Source organism: Sarcophilus harrisii, chromosome 5 (genome assembly GCF_902635505.1).
Source record: "Sarcophilus harrisii chromosome 5, mSarHar1.11, whole genome shotgun sequence".
Classification (NCBI taxonomy): Eukaryota; Metazoa; Chordata; class Mammalia; order Dasyuromorphia; family Dasyuridae; genus Sarcophilus; species Sarcophilus harrisii.
In genome coordinates this window covers 9261929-9283635 of record NC_045430.1, presented here as the reverse complement: position 1 = coordinate 9283635, position 21707 = coordinate 9261929, and the positions used below count along the sequence as shown (strand labels likewise).

The 21707-nt window shown below is 42.1% G+C and overlaps 1 protein-coding gene across 5 annotated transcripts in view; it reads left to right on the top strand.

Moving 5' to 3' along the window:
* The window catches only part of PACSIN2 (protein kinase C and casein kinase substrate in neurons 2), a 144094-nt gene that overhangs the window by 64450 nt on the left and 57937 nt on the right, over window positions 1-21707 (top strand). The window contains exon 1 of one of the 5 annotated variants that reach the window (XM_031938021.1): window positions 14178-14273. The exons of the other annotated variants lie outside the window; for them this stretch is intronic. The gene's annotated coding sequence lies outside the window, so the exon portion shown is untranslated. Of the gene's footprint in view, window positions 1-14177; window positions 14274-21707 lie in introns of those variants that run through there. 5 annotated transcript variants of the gene reach the window in all.

The window sequence follows — 21707 nt, the reverse complement described above, 5'->3', positions numbered from 1 at the left end:
ATTAATCAGTAATGAACAAAACCACCTACACCCAGCGAAAGAACACTGGTAAATGAATGTGGATTGTTTACATTTTTTCTTCCCAGGTTATTTTTACCTTTCTAAATCCGATTTTTCTTGTGCAACAAGAGAACTGTATAAATGTGTACACATATTGTATTTAAGCTATACTTTAACATGTTTAACATATATGAGACTGCCTGCCATCTAGAGGAGGAGATGGAGGGAAGGAGGGGAAAAGTTGGAATAGAAGTGTTTGCAAGGATCAATGTTGAAAAACTAGCCATGCATATGTACTGTCAGTAAAAAGCTATAATAAAAAAATGGACATTGCTTTATGAGTCAGGTTGGGAAAGAAAAATCAGAACAAAAGAGAAAAACCACAAGAGAGGGGAAAAAAAAAAACAAAAAAAGAAGTGAACATAGCATGTGATGATTTATAGTCTCCTTAGTTCTTTTTCTGAATGTAGATGATATTTTCTGTCCAAAGTCTATTGGGATTGCTTTGGATCACTGAACCACTGAGAAGAACCAAGCCTTTCATAGTTGATCATTGCATATTCCTTTTTTTTTTTTCCATTTTTTATTTATTTTGTGTGCTTTTATTTATTTATTTAACTATTTATTTATTTATTTTGGTCACTGCGTATTCTTGCTGTTATTTTGTACAATGTATTCCTGGTTCTGTTTATTTCACTCAGCATCAGTTCATATAAATAAGACTTTTAAAAATCAGCTTGTTCATCAATTTTTATAGAACAATAATATTCCATTATCTTCACATAACACAACTTGTTCAGTCATTCCCCAGTTGATGGGCATCTACTCATTTTCCAATTCTTTGCTCCCACAAAAAGAGCTGCTATAAACATTTTGGCATATGAGGGTCCATTTCCTCCTTTATGATTTCCCTGGGATACGGATTCAGTAATGGCACGAGTAAGTTGTTTAATGACGTAGTGCCCACATTAGCCTCTCTGAAGTGCTGTACAGACAGGACGTCTTGTACTTAAATTTAGCCTCAGCCACGTATGAGTTGGAGGACAGGCAAGCCCTTTTACTTCTGTTCTTCTCAATTGTTTTTTTCTCATATTATTACAGATAATTTTATTTGTTCTGAAAATTTCCTGTTCCTAACCTTTGACCATTTATCAATTAGAAAATGCTTCTTATTTTTAATAATGCGACAGTTCCCTACATTTTTGAGAAATGAGAACGTTATCAGAGAAACTTGATAATTCTCCTTTCCCCCCAGCTTTCTGCCTTTCTTTTAATTTAAGCTACATTGGATTTCTTTATGTAAAAAAATTTTATTCCACTGATCCACTACTCCCACTTTTTATCTATTACACACCAGTATCAGATTGTTTTGAAGCTTACATCTGGTAGTGCTAAAACACTTTGCTTCACCTTTTATTCCCCGCCACTAATTCTCTTGATGTCTTTCATATTTTGTTCTTCAAGATGAATTTTGTCATTATTTTTCTAGCTCTGTAATTTTTGTATTTCTGTATTTGGTAAATTTGATTTCTCCTCAACTCTGTTAACCATAAAATGGGGATTAATGATAGATCCTGTCCCTTGGGTTGAGGGTCTAATGAGATAATATTGGTAAGGCCGTTAGGTGCTATGTAAATGCTTCTTCTCTCCCTCCCTCCTCTCTGACCAGCACCCGAGATGAGCAGCTGGGCACTCTGCCTGGATTTGGGGTCCCACCAGTGATAGTAATTGATTCTGTGATCTTGACGAATGCCTTGTTCTCCTATACGATGTGAGGATTGGACTTACTGACTTTTGAGGTCACAGTCTGTGATCCTATGTGATTCCAATAGATTTGTTATTCCTGGGTCTTCTGTAGGAGGTTTTTCTCTTCTTGTCGCTGATTTCCACCCCCTCATTGGGTCTCCGACTTTACCATACATAGGCAATCTTCAGCCAGATTACAATTTAGCCATGTCATTTTGCGCCCTCGATGAAGTCATGTGCCCAGGACCGAATCGGAGGAGGGAGGGGAGACGAAAACAATCTGCTCTACACAGGAAACAAGCCTCCTGGCAGAGGGTGCCAACAGAGTCCCTTTGTCCTCCCCGAAGCCCTGCTAATAGAACGGGTGTGGGATTGGCCAGAACGCTGCTTGCAGTGACCTGTCTCTGCCTCATTAATAGGACGTCCTTTGTCTGATCTTGGGAATGTGCCTTGAGAGGTGCCTGAAAGTCCTTTTCTTGATGAAGAAGCCAGAGAGTGTCCCAGCTTTTCTTTCCTGTCCCCTGAAAGTGTTTATGCTTATTCTTTCATCTTGGCCGAGGCAAAGTTGGGGGCAGGGGCAGTGTGGATTCTCATTTGCCTTCTTCACTTTAAATTGGTTGATTCATCTCCAGGATCATGTGTAATCTGAACACCCGGGAGTACGGGAGACCTTAGCAAATCCCTTCTATTCCAAGAGGAGAAGAGTTAATCTCCAAGCTTCCTTTCAGTTCCAAACTCAACTATCTCTTACATCCCTGGGCCTGTAGCCCAGATGGCCTGGCCTGGATCAGCCCATCTGCTAATCCTTTTGCTGTATTTCCCTTTCCCCATCTGGGTGAAGCGCTTGGTAGAAGGTGTCTTGCTGGCAGGACTTGAGTATCTTTAGAGCTGCCTCTGCTGGTGTGCCGGGGTGATTGGGGCCCTCAGAAACTTAGCCAGAAAGAAGGGGGGGGGGGAAAGGGGTGCAGGGTGTTATCAGAGAGCACAGTTTCCACTTGGAAAGGAGTTGGATTTTATGAGTGATCCCAGCTTATCACCGACGTTGCTTTCATATTGTGAATTGTGAATGCCTGGTCTGTTGTTGATCAAAATGTTACAAGGCTCCCCCAGATGCTTATTTGTTTGAATTTAAATATGGATCTATCTGTGTCTAGGTAGGCAGTCCTGGGTCTTAAGCTCAGTGTGTGTGTGTGTGTGTGTGTATGTGTATGTAGGGGGGGGAGGGGGGCAGAGCCTAGTTCTTGGAAACAGGAGGCCCGACTCCCTGTGCTTGCTGGTGGCCTTGGACCCCTCATCAGGTAACCTTCCTTATCTCTAAAAGAAAAGGGTTGGCCTGGATGGTCGGTTACAGTCCATTTGTTACAGTCCCTTTGTTAACTTTTCTTCTGCTCTTCTAGAGTAATAGAAGCAAGAAATGATGAGACACTTGCCGTGGATGTTCAGTATTTTTGAGAACAACTCCCATGTAATGTTGCCACTTTTTTCAGCGAAAACAATGTTCCTTCACCTTCAGCAGAAGTGATTCTAACACTGTAAATTCACTTTGAGACTGCTGCACAACAGTCACTTACTGCAGTGTAGACGCAGGAAGTCAGGTTTGCAATGGCCTGCGCCATGATGGGAGAGAAATGTGGATTTGTTCCTGGCACTGTTGGCAGGCAGAGCCATAGGATACATGTGAGTTTTTTTGCTGCTATCTGAGATGGCAGCATTTGAGCCCTCTCAATATAAGAAGAGATATGGAAGCCTGACAGTGGATCTGTAATATTCGAGCTTGATCATCTCTTTACCTCTCTCTTGAGGAAGAAAATAGATTTTGTTTCTGTTCTTATGGTACTTTGTGGGCTTTTCCATTACAGCAGAATGGCTCAGTTAATAAAATGCTCTAGTGGATAAAGTCAGGAAAACCTAAGTTCAAATTTGGCCTCAAACACTTACTACCTTTGTGACCTTATGCAAATTTGCCTCAAGTTTCTTCCTAATTTGTAAAATATACTTTCCTATAGACAGGTCACTTGCCTATTTGGGCCTCAGTTTCCTTATTTGTAAAACCTATGGGTTGGGGTTAAGGGCAGATCAGTACTAAGGTCCTTTGAAGATTTAGATCCTAAGTGGGATCTTCTGGTACAGCCAAGAAATAGTGGCTTCCAAATGAACTGGAGACATTATCTTGATGGTCTTTGTGATCTTATCCTATTTTTACCTTGATAACCAGAATGTTGTCATGTGACATTTATTACCAGAATTCACCAGATTTGCAAACTATTGTTTCAAAATATTTGAATAAAAATCATCCCGTTCTCCTCAAGTAGTAAACAGTAAAAATGATATTGCCTGTGGATTGGACTCTACCATGACATAATTTCCAACAGCAGCCAGAGCGATTGTCTTTTAAAATTGTCATTTTTAAGGCCTTCCTCCTGGAGTCCTGCATTATCTAGAAGCCAGGGATGTCTGTGATCTCACTGGGATAGAGAAAGGCCCACTGAGGGGAGTGCAGGTCAGTACCTTCTCTGCCTCTTAGAGTCTGTGGGTACCTGGAACATGAGGTGAAGTGATTGGATAATAACAGTCATTCCCATACCGATTTATTGATTCAGGTTTGACCAGGAAACTGGAGACGCTCTGCCCAGTGTAGATCAAAACCCCAAAGAGTAGGAGATTCCCCAGATCAGCTGTCCTGGAACCAAAGCCTCAGCCCAGAAGAATCTTGGATATGATAATGACCCATAAAATTAGAGGGACATTTTGAATGGCTGTTGTCTAATTGAATCCTCCTGGCCTCCAAGGTTCCAGAACCGACACACGGGTGTGTCAACCAGAACGAGTCCAGAATGATGTGGCCATGTGTCTTGGTGGCCTGTCCACGTCAGCAGTTTTTTTTGAAGATGTTTTGGGGGAATTTCTCCCTGGATCTTGTTATTCAGCTCCTAGAAGCACTCACTGATGTCATCCTTTGGAGGCAGGATAAATTTTTGTAGGGAAGCGACACGGCCCTGAACTGAACTCTGTTGAAGAGAAGATGAGGATTGATGCGATAATAACCATCAGTGCTTCAGTATTTCATGGTGGCTGGTATTTCTGTGAGCCATGGTTTTGGGAATCGAGATGGAAAGAATTGAGCTGAAAAGTTCATCAGCTCCGGCCCACCTGGTACTGAACATCTCTGACTACGGGAGCTTGTTTTGAGATGGCAGCCATTGATCTGTTGTGGGGATGTCAATGAAGCCCTTTCAACTTGGTGGGATCTCTGAGAGCTCAGGATTTTCTCCATGCCATGAGGAAAGAACTGAATTTTACTTTAATAATGACATAAACCTTTATAGTATTTTACTATCCAGGAGGGTTAGACGAGCTTTCACCCAGATTACCTCCATTAATCTTCACTATGACACCATAATAGGTTACATTATCCCCTTTAAAAACTTAGTGAAATTGAGGCTTGGAGATGAGGTCATTTTGCCCAAGGTCATGTAGTGTTAGTGGTAGAGCCTGTCCTGGAACCTCTGGCTTCTAATCTTATCTTAATTTCTGCCACAAGGGATGGAGTCCACCAAAGAAGGCCATTCTGTATGACTTGACTGTTTGTAAGAGTAGCAGGAAATTGTCTTTCTTGCCATCCATTGCCTCTCTTTTCAAAGAGGCATCCATCCAAATGGAGAATAATGAAATTATACTTATTTCCTGGTTGCAATTATACTTGTTTCATGGTTGGACTTGTGATGAACTATTCCAATGCTAGCAACTTAGTTTAGTGGATACATTTGGCTGCTCCTTTTAAACTCTCCCTTTTAACAATCAGGAAGAGAGCTAAAGCAACTTCTCTCCCTCCCCACTAATGGTGGAAAAGGTGATGACTTACTTTTAGGCCGATTTTATGGCTTTACTTCTGAGAACACTTAACAGTTAATAATCTAGAACTGTTCTTCTCTACATGTTTTTCCCAAGGGTCGTTCTGTATCAAAGGTCATCTCTCTCATTGATGTTATCAAAGTAGCCATATTTTCTCCTCTTCCAAACTTGCCCCTTTTTTTTTGTCGAGTATATCATTATATTTCTAGTAAGCAGAGTTTTCACTCTCAGGTGTCTCATTCTTGATTTTCATTCTTACTCTACCCAAGTAGCCAATCAGATGTCATTTTGGTGATCTCTTCCATAATAACATCTCTTGATTCCAATCTTCCATGTAATCTCTCCTCACTTCCATCTCTCCAGAATCCCTGGTTTCTTTCAACTCAATTTCTTTTCAGACATCCTCCTACCCCTCCCTTCCCTATTGGTACCTTCTTCTCATTTGATATTTAATTTTATCATATAGATAGATAAAAATACACACATAGAATTGCACATGTTTAACATATATTGGATTACTTGTCATCTATGGGAGGAATGAGGGGAAAGGAAGGGAGCAAAAAAAATTTGGAAGGTGTTGCAAAGGTAAATGTTAAAAACTCATGTGTTTTGAAATAAACATACACATACATATGTGTGTACATATGTATATATAAATACATGTATTTATTAGTGTGTGTGTGTATGTATAAATAAAATGCCCTTGATAAAATGTAACCTCCTTGGAGCAGGGATTGTCCTTCTTTGAGGGGCTCAATTTCATTCCTAGTAATATATTTTTGAAATGATCAGGTCCTTGAAGAGGTTGTTGTGTGTGTGTGTGTGTGTGTGTGTGTGTGTGTGTGTGTGTGTGTGTAAAATCAGCATGCTTTGTATGAACCCCAAGTGAATAACTGAGCATAAGCCAATTGTGCCCAATTTTTGCTATTAACAGACTGTAGGATTTTGAGAAAATCTTTTGCCTCTTTGGACCTCAGTTCCCTCTTCTGTAAAGGTTGGACAAGATGAGCTCCAAGGACCTTTGCTCATAATCAAGCCTGTGAGGTAGAAGGGTCTGAATGGCACTTAGTTGGGAAAGCTTTAAAAATTATTGAAGAAACCTATGGGATAAAAGAATTATTCAATATTATGTCTCTTTAAACAAGACACTTTTATGAAGATGTTGGTTCCCATTGGACATTTTGTCTCAATCAGTGTCCCCTTCCCCTCAGTTGATTATATCTGTCGATCTTAGCACCATACATTTTGTTTTGTTTTGTTTTGTTTTGCTGAGGCAATTGGGGTCAAGTGACTTGCCCAGGGTCACACAGCTAGGAGAGGTTAAGTGTCTGAGGCCAGATTTGAACTCAGGTCCTCCTGACTTCAGGGCTGGTGCTCTATCCACTGCGCCACCGAGGTGCCCTGTGCACCATACATCTTGCCTAACACTAATGGGTAAAAACTCCAGGGAGATAATGTAGGTTTAATGTAAGGAGCTGTCCAAAGATAAAAGGAATCCATTCGTGAGCGCCAGACTTCCTGTCACAAGCAGAGGCATGGCCGCCTGGGACCTCCCAAAGGTCCATTTCAGAAATAGGAGTTGAGTGTCTGAACTCTATGTCAGACCCTTCCTGGGGTAGGTCCCTGTGTATATCGACACGTGTACAGTCTAGTATGTGGGCCTGCTGAATGTACAGGAGGATGAACTGTGGAGTCAAAACTGAGTAAAACAAAAAATAAAACGAAGATCACAAGGACATAAAATGAGCTATAGATGAATAATAGAGACAAAAATTTCCATAGGGTTTATTGTCATTGAGTCACAAAGAAAAAATCATTTTTTCCTTTCCCTACTGTGTTTATTTAAACTTTGTTGTGCTTCATCTCATTTTCTATCAGATTTAGAAATATGTACTTGGAATCTCTTTTAAAGACACATTTTCTGTTGGTAAGCTGGGGATCATTAGCTCAGAATTAACCTTAGGGAAAAAAAAAAAAAAAAAAAATCTTGTCCCAAATCTCCACTAAATTCCCAGAGTGCTTGGCAACAAGAGGATTAAAAGAAAATATTGATATGAAAGTTGTTCCGGAGGCCGGCCTGCTCCCTGATGGGTTTCCATTACATCAAATAGAGAGTTGCTCCCTGCACCGCCCTGTTAAATCTCAGCCTGTCAGTAACCCCAGCTTGTGGTGGGCGCCATTTCGGAGCTGGATAGACCTCAGAGGCTGTCTGGTCTAACCTGCTCATATTACCAAGTCCCTGAGAATTGAGGTGTCTTGGCTAAAGTCAAAGTGACTTAGCAACAGATCTGGAAGTCAGGACTCAGAGTCGCCCTTGTTCTGCCAGCTCTTTAAATAGGTAGTGCCTGAGTGCAAGGGACACCTGTGTGTGAGGGAGCCTGAGTTCAAGGGATGCTAAATGTAAAGAATGCCCTAGAGTGAGGGGCTCCTGAGTACCAGGGACCTCTGAGAACGAGAGACTCTCACTCTCAGAGAGAGTGGGCGGGACTCAGGTTCTCTCCCCAACTTTTATATTGATTCTTCTCTTTCAGCACACTGGGCTTTGTGCTCCAGCACAATTAGATTTGTGGCCCTTCTCCATTCTTGCACGCTTGTCTCTCCTCAAGGAAGCCTGCCATGCTTGAATCTGACCTTTAAGACCTTCCTCATTTTGTCCCCTTTTCCCACCCTTTACTTGACCCTTTGCTTCTGTCAAATTCACTCGACCTTGTCTATACTTGTTTGATGGTTGATAATGTGGGATGCCCACTTGGTCTGTATCTCTACTTGACCAAAGGGAAAGAAAGAGACTTAGCCTGGAATCAGAGAGACCTGATTTCAGATGTCACCTCAGACATATGATGACTTTGTGATGATGGGCAAGTCACTTAGTCTTTCTGCCTCAGTTTCCTCATCTGTAAAATAGGAATAATAATAGCACTTGTCCTCCAGGGTTGTTGTGAAGATAAAATGAGCTGATTTTAACTGAAAGCACTTTATGAATGATGTCATCATCATCATCATTATTATAGTTATTATTATTATTCCTGGCCTTGGACTCTGCACATAATAGTTGCTTAGAAAATGCCTTTGTTGAGAAAACTGTGACTTGGATGCTCAGGACATCAGGCCTCTCCAGGTTTGACTCCTTAAGGGAAGGAAATCTGGGGCTTTTCTTCCCCATCCAGCAGCTTCCTTGAAAAGTACCAGCAAACTAGTCCAGTTATATCTTCAGATTTTCCCCATCTTTTTAAAATGAGCTCCAGAGATCCAGGACAGGTTTCCTCTTTCATGGAATAATTAGGATACAGGAGGTAGTACGAGTAAAACTTCACAGTTATTTTAAGACTTGCTAAAGAAGCCTTGTCAACTTAGTGGCTTCTGTCTGCGGTCCCCCTCCCCCCACAATCTGCTTCTCCAGCCCAGTTCTGCAGACTGGTTTCTCAAAGCTCTGTCTTGAAAAGGTGGCTCCTGGTTGGCTTTCCTTTAGAATGTCAGGAAAGGTGAAGGGAAGCTTTGAGACGTCACCTTGTACGTCAAGAGACAGCTTGGTGAAATACGCAACCGAACAAACAACACACTATGCGCTTGGGGGTGGGACTGCAAAATCAGACATAAATCAGATTCTGCTCTCGAAGGTCGCATTCTCCCAGAAGTACCACCAGGGAGGAGGAGATAGCTCTTGTTGCTAAAATAGATCTTAGGGATCAGAAGCATTACTTGCCAGCTGTTTTCTCTTTCAGGAGAGAAAGGATCACATCTTACTGGCCTCCACCGTCTCCCTCGACATTGTTTTAAATGCAGATCCTTGGGGTTTGTAGGACCGGTTTGAAAAAAAGTTTTGTTGATACCTTCCCTGCCCTCCACAGTCATTTCCAAGGACAGTGGAGCTGTGTGAGATGTTAGAAATAAAAACCTTTCAGCAGATTCCTTTCTGTAAGCTGTCAGGAAGCACCCACATCATTATTTGGATGATATGTAAGATGTGCTTTAAAAAAAAAAGATTAGCTGGTAAATATGTAATCGTAATCTAGGGTTGGTCTCGGTTTCTTGGAAACTCTTTGGAGTTCAAGTTGGAACACAAGTTCCACGTGTGTGGAAGCTCTGAAGTGAGCCTGGAGTTCTTTCCCAGAAATCATTATTCAGATGAATCCAACCTCCAGGGAGTATCTCCTGTGTTCCTATGACTGAGTTAAGAGCTGGGTGGCTGGAAAGGAAGCTTGTGCACTGCTTAGGACCCTGGAGAAGGGACGTGGCTTCCCACATCCCAGGGCTGCTGGACTGGGAAGACATAATTGAAAAGCCCCAATTCTTTTCCCTTAAGGAATCAAACTTAAAGAGGCTGAACATCCTGTGCTTCTGAGTTATAATTCACCAATGATAGATTGGAATTGATATCTGTGTATCTGTTTTTATTGTAAAAGTGTTTGAACACACAGACTGGTAGTGTCCCTCATGAAAATGTCTCACCGGAAGTCATCTGTCTCAACCTCTGCCCCACGTACTGAGATGGGGGCCAGAACAGGAAAGGATTTGGCTATGGGACATGCTCAGAATTCAGAGATTAGGCTTTGTCACTTTCTCTTTTCCCTTCCTGAAGATTGCCCGTGGAGATGATAAAGTAGGAACAGATATAAAATACTGTCTTCGCCCAGGGTGGTTGCCAATTCAGTTCTCAACAGCTTACAAGCCTGGGGCCTGCAGCAGGAGCTCTGGACTTGACAGATGGAGATTGAGTTTTAACACTGACCTCAGCTACTTTCAACCTGTGTCACCTTTCTCCTCTCTCGGCTGCTTTCACTTTTGCAAAATGTTGGCCTAAATGACAATGATGAAACCATCAGGGCCAACAGTTTGGAGTTAGAGTTTTTCTTTTTGGAAAACCCTCTTAGCTTTCTGGGAGCATGTGCTTACAATGGGCAGCCTGTCATTTGCCCTTATTACTATTTTTTGAAAAAAGCTTTTTATTTTCAAAATACATGTGTAGATAGTTTTCAACATTCACCTTGGCAAAACCTGGTTTCCAAATTTTTTTTCCCTCCCTGAGATGGCAAGAAATTTAATATATGTTAAATGCAATTTTTCTATATACATTTCTACAGTGATCTTGCTGCACAAGAAAAATCACATCAAAATGAAAAAACTGAGAAAGAAAACAAAATGCAAGAGAACAAAAACAAAAAAGGTGAAAATACCATATTGTGAACCACACTCAGTTCCCACAGTCCTCTCTGAGTGCAGATGGCTCTCTCCATCACAAGTCCATTGGAGCTGGCCTGAATCATCTCATTGTTGAAGAGAGCCACGTCCATCAGAATGTCATATAATCTTCTTGTTGCCGTGTATAATGATCTCCTGGCTCTGCTCATTTTACTCAGCATCAGTTCCTATAAATCTCTCCAGGCCTCTCTGAAATCCTCCTTCTGACCGTTTCTTAGAGAACAATAATATTCCATAACATTCATATACCATCACTTATTCCATCATTCTCAGCTGATGGGCATCCACTCAGTTTCCAGTTCATTGCCACTACAAAGAGGGCCTCCCCAAACATTTATGTGCATGTGATGACCATTTGTTTAGAACACCAATGCCCTGCTCTCCGAGATTTCCCATAAGCCCCAGTCTTTCCTCCTTCCTCCTTGCCATACAGGGTCTTAGTCATCACTGTCCATTTGGTTTTTCAAGGGAAAAAAAAAACCTTCTCAACTCTGCCTTTTCCTTTCCCGTGTTTCACACTTCTCCAGCAGGGAAAAACCCTAAAGACAAGTGTGCTAAAGAACTGGCTGTTCTCTGAAGCGGATTGGAGGGGGATGGCGGCAGCGTGAGTCACTGGAGCTTCATATCAGTATTTTAGTATCCGGTTTATTTTTAAGCAGCTCTGTGCAACTGGGGCTTCTTCCCAGTTTCTGTTGCCATGGCGTCATAATATTTCTATAAATCACTTCTTTATTCACACACACACACACACACACACACACACGCCTCAAAGTTACAATTCATTAGAACTCAAATACCCTACTTAGAACATCTAAGAATATTTCTTCAACTAGAATAGTGTTTATTCCAACAGTAGAAACACTAGTCAGTTATTTTTCTTTGTTCAGAGGACCAGGAAGTTATTAAAGCCCTGGACTGTCTCCAGCTGGGCGAGGTTGAGTGAGTCATTTGCCCTCTCTCTGGGCTCAGTTTCCTCTGCAGTAAAATGAGATTAGACTAGCCAAAAGTTAGAGTTAGGATTAGTGACTCTTCGCTTCTAGGCTTTATTATCCTAATTGGTGGAATGTGGGAAGCCCAAGGGGCAGGATATGTTTGAAGGGAGATTTGTGACCTTCCCGAGTTATTGTCCCAAACGGTGGAGGTTGGGAAACCCAAAGGGCAGGAAGGAAGGTTTGTGACCCTGGGAAAACCATCCATCATCTAGCGAAGGTGTCTGTCTCTGTCCCATGGCCCTCCTCCATTACCATCCCCCCATGTGCTGAGTCACTTCCTCTTTAAGTTGAAGACCTGAGATCAAAGTCCTCATTCTTCAGGATTTACTCTGGGAGGACCAGGAGCGGACTCTGGGACTGAGGATCACTCTGGTCTTCCCACTTGTCTCTGACTCTCAGGAGTTTCCAAGAGGTGGGCCACCTTGTCACCTAAGAAAATGGCAACCTATGACACTGATGGTTTCTATCCTTCCCTGATCTTGGAGGGACTGGCTCCTCCCTTTGTAGCAGGTGTGCTATGGGGAAACGGGACAGAAGTGACAGCTTCAGCCTTGTGGCAGGAGATGGCTGCTGACATTTTATTGTGCCCATGAAGTGTGCCTGTCTAATTCCACAGGCAGGTCTTTGAACTGCTGAACTTTGCTTCTTGTCATTAATTGGGCATTGCTGTTAGCCGTGTTCCCAGGGCTTCAGAAGGTACTCAGTCAGACCTTTACCCTCACTTACCTTCTGGAAGGGATTGCTTCTGCTTGAAGCCCTCTAGCTGAGGGGATGAGGAAAGGTTGACTAGCATTAATTTGGGCAAACTTTCTCTGATTGAGCTGGAGTTGCTGCCTCAGTTAGTTGCACCTGTTGTTCCTTATTCTGCTCTTCAGACCCTAAGATCCCTTTTCACCTTTCTTCTGTGTTCGCCTTCATTTTCTCCAGGCAGAACAACTCCAGTTCCTTCAGCTCTTGATATTCATCTTGTGGTTCCCTCACCATCCTGCTCATTCCACTGAATGAAACCCAGCTAATCGTGGTCTTCTCCACCTGTGGCTCTTGGGCCTGAGCCCTACACTCCAGATGTATTCTTAGCAGGACAGAGTACAGGGGTCCCCCTGTGGCCTCCTTCATTAGTGGGGTACTGGGCTGGGCTTCTCGCAGGTCAACCTGATTGGTTGCCAGTCAGACTGTTTACACATTAAAATCATGCTCTTCTTTAACCCTGAAGACTTGGCTGCCATCTTCACCCTCAAGAAGTGGACTTTTCTTAGCTAAGTGCAGGCCTTCATCTCTTTTATGTTTCTTCATCTCAGATTTGGCTGCCTTCTGCTCACTTCCTTCCCAGCTTTTCATCATCTGCACAGTGGGTAAGCGTGCCCTGGATGGCTTACACAAGTCCGTGGTACAGATGAGCAGTAGAATAGGCTTCTAAGTCAACAGCTCCCCCAACCCTGAAAGCAGACTAATTACTTTTAGACCCTCCTTTTAATGCTCTGCCCACCGAGCTGCTTAGATTTGTCATCACATACTTTTGATTTTTTGATTGACAAGTCCAATTTCTTCCCTAAGGGAACCGGGGGCTAGAAAGATGATGTGACGTTTCCTGATGTCACACATAGCTAGTTAGCAGTAAGGCCAGGACCAGACCCTCCCTACTTCTGATCCGAGTTCTTTCCACTCAGATATTCACATGGAATCATGATTTTATTGCTTGAGGGACCCCTCTGTGCTTGCCCATTCTCAATGTCTCTTGTTGATGTTCTCTACCACCAGCAGCTTCAGCCACATACTGGAGGAAGGCCTTCTTCAGCATCTCCCAACCTAGGCCCAGCCTTCTGCCTTCCCCCTTCTCGCTCACCATTTGACAGGCCTTCTTCTTTCTCTTTCTCTCACATTTTCCCTGATGACGTTTTATCTTTCTCTGGGGTCTTATATTGAAACCTGTTCACACCCACTGTTACATATACAGAGGGTACTTTTTGTTCAGCAGTTTCCCTGTTGGTATTGGACCCTGGGGATACATGCCCACTGCTTATTTTATCAAAGGATCTCCTTAATGGAATGGAATAATGCAAGTGACAGTCCTGGGGCAGAGGAAGAGAGGTCAGAGCTGCTGTGGAGCATTTGGGGAGGGGAGAGGGGGAGATCAAGACACACACACACACAGAGACAAAGAGAAAAGTAGGGGAGAAGAGAAGAGGAGAGAGAATATGTGTGAAAGTGTGTGAGTCTATGTTGGAGACTGGAAAGGGATTGAGACTCCCACATTTGGGGGACTTTGAAAGTTAGCCAAAGGACTTGGAACTTGGCAGGCTTTAGGAAGCCAGTAAAGATGTTAAAGGGGAGGAATGACATGTACACAATTTTGCAGTTTGTCCCTAGGGAGATAACAAGGAGAGGAAAGCTGGAAGCAGTCTGCTGTGTCTCTTGGATTTGGGGAGAGGGAGTGAGTGAGATCCCGAGGAAGATCAGGAAACTTTAATGATTGGAACTATGAAGGTACCAAGAAACAGCTTCGATGAGAAGGGAGTGGGGTGAGGGGAGACTGTTCAGTGAGCGGATACAAGTGAATGAATGAGGGGGGAACTTAGTAGCCAACTTAAGATTGTTTTTAATATGCATAAAAGAAGTAGAAGCTGAGGCAGGTAATTAGATGAATTCTGCAAAGTCAGGGGCTGCTTGGGTGGCAGTAGTATCTGAAGATCAGGTAAAATTAATGAAGGAACAAAAGACTTAGAAGCTCTGCTAGGGAAAGCCAAGATGGCTCCTTGTAGTGGATGGGATGAAGCACAAGGTAAAGCTAGAACAGCTCAGCTTAGACTCTGCTTCTTTTGTATCTAGTTTCAAACAATGGAATAAAGCTGGAGAGCAGAGAGACTAGAAGAGATAGAGAAAACAAAGAGAGGTTTTCTGTAAAAACAGGCCCAATTCTTCTCCAAACTTTTCCTGACAATAGCCTCCCCACTTTGTTCCCATGTCCCCATTCTTGCCAGGCCAGTGGTATTTTTGGTTTCCCTTGATACATCTAAGAATTATTCCATGACTAAACCTCTTTGGAGAATTATTCTCAGCTATCATTGGAATTTCAGAGAAAAGTTAAAAAGTTAAAAATAATTCAGAGACTCAAACTTTTATATAGTTTGACAGGATTGTTTCTTCAAAAGTTTGCAAAAATAGAATGTTAGTCCTGGAGTCAGAAAGATCTTGATTCGTATCTGGCTTCAGACATATGCTAGCTCTGTGTCCTTGAACGAATCCTTTGCCTCAGTTTCCTCATCTGTAAAATGGGGATAATAAGGACACCTACTTCCCATGGCGGCTGTAAGGATCAAATGAGATCACATTTGTCAGGTACTCAGTAAATGGTATATAAATGTTAGTCATTATTATAGTTATTATATATGATATATGTATATTACATATTATAGTTATTATATTTTATTATTATTCTAGTTATTATTAAGTTTGGAAAATGCATCACCTTAAAACAGGAAGTATTTTTGAAGTACCTGCTATACTCCAGGTACTGTGCTAAATGCTGGGGTTACAGATATAAAGAATGAAACAGTTCCTTTCTGCAAGTGGTTAATATTCTTTGTTTTTAAAAAGAGATTTTTATTTATGTCCTTCATTTGTACATTGCCTCCTGAATTCTTTCTTTCCTTTTAAACAAAAAATTTGTTTAAAAAAATCAAAAAGAAGAGAAAAAATTTAGCAGAACTCATCAAAATGACATAAAATGCTGTGTTCCTTAGGTACTCCTCACCCCTTAAAAATGAATGGGGAGGGATATATTCTCACATCTCATCTTTAGAGTTCATCTTGTTTTTATAATTCTGGACTCTTTTTTATTGTTTTGGTGGCTGTTCTGGTCACATTGTTGACATTGTATATGGGTGTTTTCCTGGCTCTTGTGATGTCACTCTACATCAGTTCATACAGCTATTTGCAAATTTCTCTATATTCATTACCATATCATTTCTCACCAGATTTCCATAATATTCATGGACCATGTCTTGTGTGGCCATCTCCTTTGTTTCTAGTTCTTTGCTGCCACAGAAAGTGAATAATTTATATTAGAATAGGAAAGAAAACAAGTTCATAGATAGGTACTTGATGAACAGAAATAATTTTGACTCTTAGGGAGTTGGGAGGGAAATGAGCAGGAGCAGTTGAGGGCATCAGGGACAGCCTTGGCTAGAATGGGGATCTTGGAGCTTTTTGTGGCTGGGGATGAAGAAAAACAATGAGGACACCAAGGACACAGACCCAGAATGGAAGGTGGGCTTGTGGGAGGAACAGAAATGAGGCCAGTCGGACTGGATTATTGAGCTTGAGGGGAAGAGTAGGAAGTGCAGAAAGCCAGAGAGAGAGAGAGAGAGAGAAGTCAGGGCCAGGTCATGGGACTTTAAAGGCCGGGCCAAGGATTCTGATCACCAGCCTTCTTCTGGTCTTGCAGGTTTGTAAGCTCGGGGCCACTCTTGACTCCTCCCTCTGCCATCACTCCAGGAGCCCATCAGATGCCAAATGCGGCTGTCTCCATCCAGTATCTTTCCTATCCAATTGCCCCTCCGTCCCCAGCCCCACACCTTTATTCAAGACCTCTTCAGATCTGATGAATGCAGCTACCTCCTTATTAATGGTATTCTTGCATCATCTCTTCCCACTTTGGTCCAACCTCCTTTGGGATCTCAAAGTGATCTCCCTTAAGTGCAGATCTGGCTGTGAGACACTCCAGTGACTTATCTTAAAGAGATGGGAAGGTCTCCTGAATGTTTTATAAGAAATGGGTGGTGGACATCTTGGAAGGCAGAAGGCAAGAGTCAGTTATGTTGAAGATGGTGGTGGTAGGGAGTATTTAAAGGTGAAATCTATTGGAGGAAATGAAAGGAGAGAGGGTCAAGGGCACATGTGAAAGTATTGCTTGAGAGAGCTAAGAAGGGGAATCATGGTGGAAGACCTCAGTTTTCTTGGTAAAGTAAGAGGCAAGATCCTCAAATGAGGGAGAGCATGGCTGAGATTGAGGGACAGAGGTGGCAGAGATGTTGGGGTCTGGAATAGAGAAGAAAAACTCTCTGGTAGTTTCTCTAGGTACTGTGATAACAGTTTATTGGGGAGAAATCACAGGACTAGCTTCTCATAGTGACGGCTCCGTTGAAGTTGGGTAACATGAACATCTAACGTTCCAGTCAGCGCAGTTGTGTGACTTTCTCCAAGCTCTTAATTGAGGGATTGAACAAAATGGTAAGAACAGAGGACAGTAAAAAGCTGAATTTGTGAACTATAAAGTTGAGGTTACAAAGAGAGGAAAAGTGAAACACGGGCTAAGGGACTGAGAAAATACTGAGGACAGAGTGGTTGGGCCTGACGAAGGCGAAAAATAGGTTTAGGAAGGGTGAGGCGTGGGGATAGCCTTGGATTATAGCCAGAGAGAGACATGGACATGGTAGACATGGGTCATGGTGAGCTGTGGCTCATGGGAGATCATTCTTCTGTGTGACCAACTTTGGCTGCACTCAAGTGAAGTCGTCGTGGAACTCGAGGCTGCTGCGGAATTAAGAGATTAGGCTGGATGGTGAAGTCCCTTAATATAAGGGCAGAAATTCAAGGTGGGGGAATCCTGAACCTGATAAAGGAGAGAGAACAAACTAGGGAGGTCACCACAAAACAGCCACGGCTATCTTGAGCCAGTGGAAATTTTTACTGAGTGACTATCCAAGGAGATCTACTTTAGTGATGAGTCTGTTCGTGGCATCAGTCGAGAGGCAATCTGATTTATCTCCTGTCCTTCCTCACCAATGCAATATTATAACATTGCACTATAATAGTGCAACAGTCCATCAGTGAAATTACTTTTATTTTTAATAAGCCAATCCAATCTAGTTCCATTTATTTGCTGCCTTTTTGTTAGGAGGAGATCCTAAAACATCTTTCAGGTTAGTCTCTTCTGTATGGAATCGGAGGTGACCATTCGAAAGGAAGGTTCAGTGTCCAACTCATTCATTAAATTTGTGGGTTATTTTGGACAGTCTGAAAATCCTTTATTGGTTTATTTTAGTTTCTCCTATAAAGCAAGGCTATTGTTGCCACCTACATCTGCTGGGAGACTTAGTGTGTTCTTTGGAGAAAATAGGTTTTATGAGCACACTGCACTAACTTAATAGAATCAATAAAATCATCATTTCATGGATAATTTGTAACCGTTAATTGGCTTACCTGGTTTTTACCTGTATTGGACCCAGAGCAGTAAACAATGTATCCGGTTAAGCCATGTGGAGATTTTTAGTAGGCCAGATATCATTTCTCAAATGTCAGTGGAATCATCTCCATTTCATCCTATAACTCATAAGATTATTCTGATTCCTTCTCCTGAACCTGCCCTGCCCTTCCCATACTTTCTCAGGATTTGAGTTCCCAAGAAAATGAATCAAAAGAACCTTTCTATCTTTTCACAAACTCTAGAACAGAGTCATGAATTGAATGAAATTCAGAAGCCGGTGTTTGGTGGCTAATACTCAGTCATTAGCATTTAAGTTCAATTGGTGGCTTCTATTAGGTTTCTATTAGTGGGATATATATTCCCCCACTAGAATCATTTTACTTATAACCAATTCTTGATGACCCTTTGGGGGCTGCCTTGGCAGAGATACTGGAATGATTTACTGTTTCCTTCTTCAGCTCATTTTGCAGATGAGGAAATTGAGGAAAATGGGCTTAAGTGATTTGCCCAGGGTCAGACAGCCAGCAAGTGTCTGAGGCTGGATTTGGACTCAGAAAGTTTGTGCAGTAGGGTGCTGGGGTCGACAACAATCCTGATCATTATTACCCAGAATTGGGCTTCATTGCATTTTTGTGTGTGTGTGTGTGTGTGTGTGTGTGTGTGTCGGCGTATGGTATGCGGTGTCCCAGAGATCTTAGTGCGGCAACCTTTCCTGTGAGCTGGTCAAAGCTTGAATAGCTTCACTTGCAGACTGAGACTTTGAGAACATCACGTGCTTCTTTTTCTGGTGAGTTTTCTCATGTCTCTCTGAGTTCATTATAATCACCCTTTCTTAAGGCAGTAAAATGTTTCTTTTCATTCATGTGCCATGATCTGTTTCCAAACTGTGCTACTACAAGGGATCTGGTAGATAAGGGAGCTCTCCTAATTAGTATCTTTGTCTTTCTTTGAACACAATCTTCATATTTCTGGGTCAGAGAGTATGGGACAGTTGAGTAGTATCTTTTGGAAGCATAATTTGGAATTGTTTTCTAAAAATGACTCCATTTTCATCAGTATGTTAGTATCCCTGTAGACTCCAACTGGTCTCTTTATCATCTTTGTCAATTTATTTACTTGGTTATCTGGTGAAATCTCAGTGTTTTAATTGCATTTCATTAATAATCATTCATCTTTGGGAAGATGCCTCTTGGGTTACTTTGCTCCCAATCTTGGATATCCAGACCTTGACTAGATATATTTTATCTAAAGTACTTTGTCTCCTAGGTGACAATTTGCCTTATCTTGGCTGCATTGATTTTGTCCAGGCAAAAACTTATTTTTATTGGTGGAAATCATTTCGTTTCTTTCCCTTTGATGATCCTGGCTTTTCCCCTGAAACCTTGGAGCACTTGTCATTATTCTTTATAATCTCTTAGTGCTCTGGGGGAATGAGGATCAAAGGGCCGGGTCTGGCTTCTTTGTGCAGTTCCATCCAAAAGCACTAGAGCTAAGGTTGTTTTTGGTAAATGATAAGAGCTTTTTGGAAATCATTCCTTTGTGGTTTGCAAGCTATTTGAAGCTTCTTAAGAGAGTTTATTTTGTTCTGCCGGCCCTGGGGCACACAGGATAGATTTTCTTGTTCTCTCCCACTCATGTCTCTCCAGTCCACCTACCTTCCTTCGAATGCCAAAGTTCCCTCTAAAGGCAACACATTATGACATTAATTCATATGTGGCCAGAACACCCCCTCCTTCGGCATAATTACTGAAGCATTATTCAACCTCCTTTTAACCTCTCTCTGCTCTCAGTGGATAGATTAAGCCCCAATTCAGAATGCTCTCTGCTCTTGGGATATGTGTAAAATTGTCGATTTAATTTGCCTTAAAAATAAATGAAAGGCCATTTTAAATCTGATATTTCATCAGAAGCACATTTATGCTATATTTTTAATATCTTCCCCAAATAACATCCAGAATATCAAATCTTTTATAAGATTTTTATAAGATTTATAAGATTGTATGTTACATATATTTATAAGATTAAAAGTTTATTTTTATAAGATTATATATTATATTTATAAGATTGTAACAATTTATTTTTATAAGATTATATATATTTATAAGATTACAACAATTGTTCAAATTCCACTTTTTCTAACCTACAAATTCCTGACCTTAGATAACCCTCATCTTTCATCCTTTTTTCTCCTACCCCAGAGCAATGAAACACTATTGAGAAGTCACCATAACATGCTCACTGTGATCTTGTCAAAGTTACCCAATGCTAAAGAGCTTAATTTTTTCACCCGTGAAGTAGGGACAATAATACGTATTTGATGTCTCAGCCATGGTGAACTATTGACCACTTGCTGATCTCAGTACTCTCTCTGCTGCTTTACCAAACTTTCTGCTTCATTCTCCTCCTCCTCACTCCCTTTCCTCTCTCTTTTCTCCCTCCCACCTCTTCCTCCTCCCTTCCCTGCTCGATTTATACTCCTCCCTCTTTGCCACTGAATGTTTCTCTTCCTTCAAGGCTCCTGTCAAATGCCATTTCCTCAGCAAAGGTCAGAGTCCTGCTTTCCAATGAACACTTGGCAGATTCATTTCCTCTTGGAGTCCTTCGTTGCAATTTCCCAGCCTCTGACTCTGTAATCCCAGCTCATAGTTCTTTTTGTGAATGGAGATATTGTCCTGGATTCCTTGGAAGGCAACTCAGGACTCTCTACATCTTCTTGGTGATGGCGGCCATTGATGGAGTTCTCAAATCTGGCCAAAGAAGCTTTCTTCTCTCGTGGATTGTCGCTGTACCACACAAGACACCACAAAGGCAGAAATGACCAGGCCTACCAGTCGATTACGTGTGTGGGATAAGTGTGAGCGAGTTGCTGAGGCTGATACCCAAGTTACGAAGCCAGGGAAGAGGGTCTGGGGGCAAATAGGTCTTTCTTGGAGATGGTGAATTTGAGACGTCTTTGGGACATCCAGTTTGACACATAAAATTTGCAGTCAGTTGGTGATGGATACAGGGGAGGTCGAGAGAGAGGTTAGGGCTGGATAAATCTTAAGAGTCATCTTCATAGATGTGATTACTGTACCCATAATGGCTGTGGAGATCACTGAGAGAGCAGAGCGGGAGGCGAGGACCCAAGGTCAACTCTTGGAGTACATCCACAGTGGGCTTGGCCGGGAGACCAAGGAGTAGACAGATTAGGAGGAGGAGAGCCAGGAGAAAGCAGGGTCATGGCCACCTAGAGAGAAGAAGCTTATCAACAGTGTCAAAGCAAGTGCAGCAAGAACCCTGAGAAATGCGGAAAGACCGTTGGAGTTGGTGCCCGGAGAGAGCAGCTGTGACTTTGGAGAGAGCAGTTTTTGTTTAGTGAGGAGTTTGGAAGCCAGATTCTAGAGGGTTTAGAAGTGAGAGGAGAGGAAGGAGACACTCGGCATAGACAACTTTCTCAAGTTGTTTAACCATGAAAGGGAGAAAAGAGATGTGACTGTAGGGATGGATAAGGGAGAAATGGACGTCTTTGTAAAGAGCAGAGAGGAAGAGATTGTAAAATAGAGAGCATGATAGAGGGAGTTGTGTGGGAGAAGACAGGATGGAATGAGATCAAGGGTGCAGGAAGAGGGCATTATCTTGGCAAGAAGGGCCCCCTCTGCTAATGGGGAACATCATCTAAATGATAAGAGATGAGGAGCATGAGAGAAGAAGGAGCTCTTGGTGATGGATGC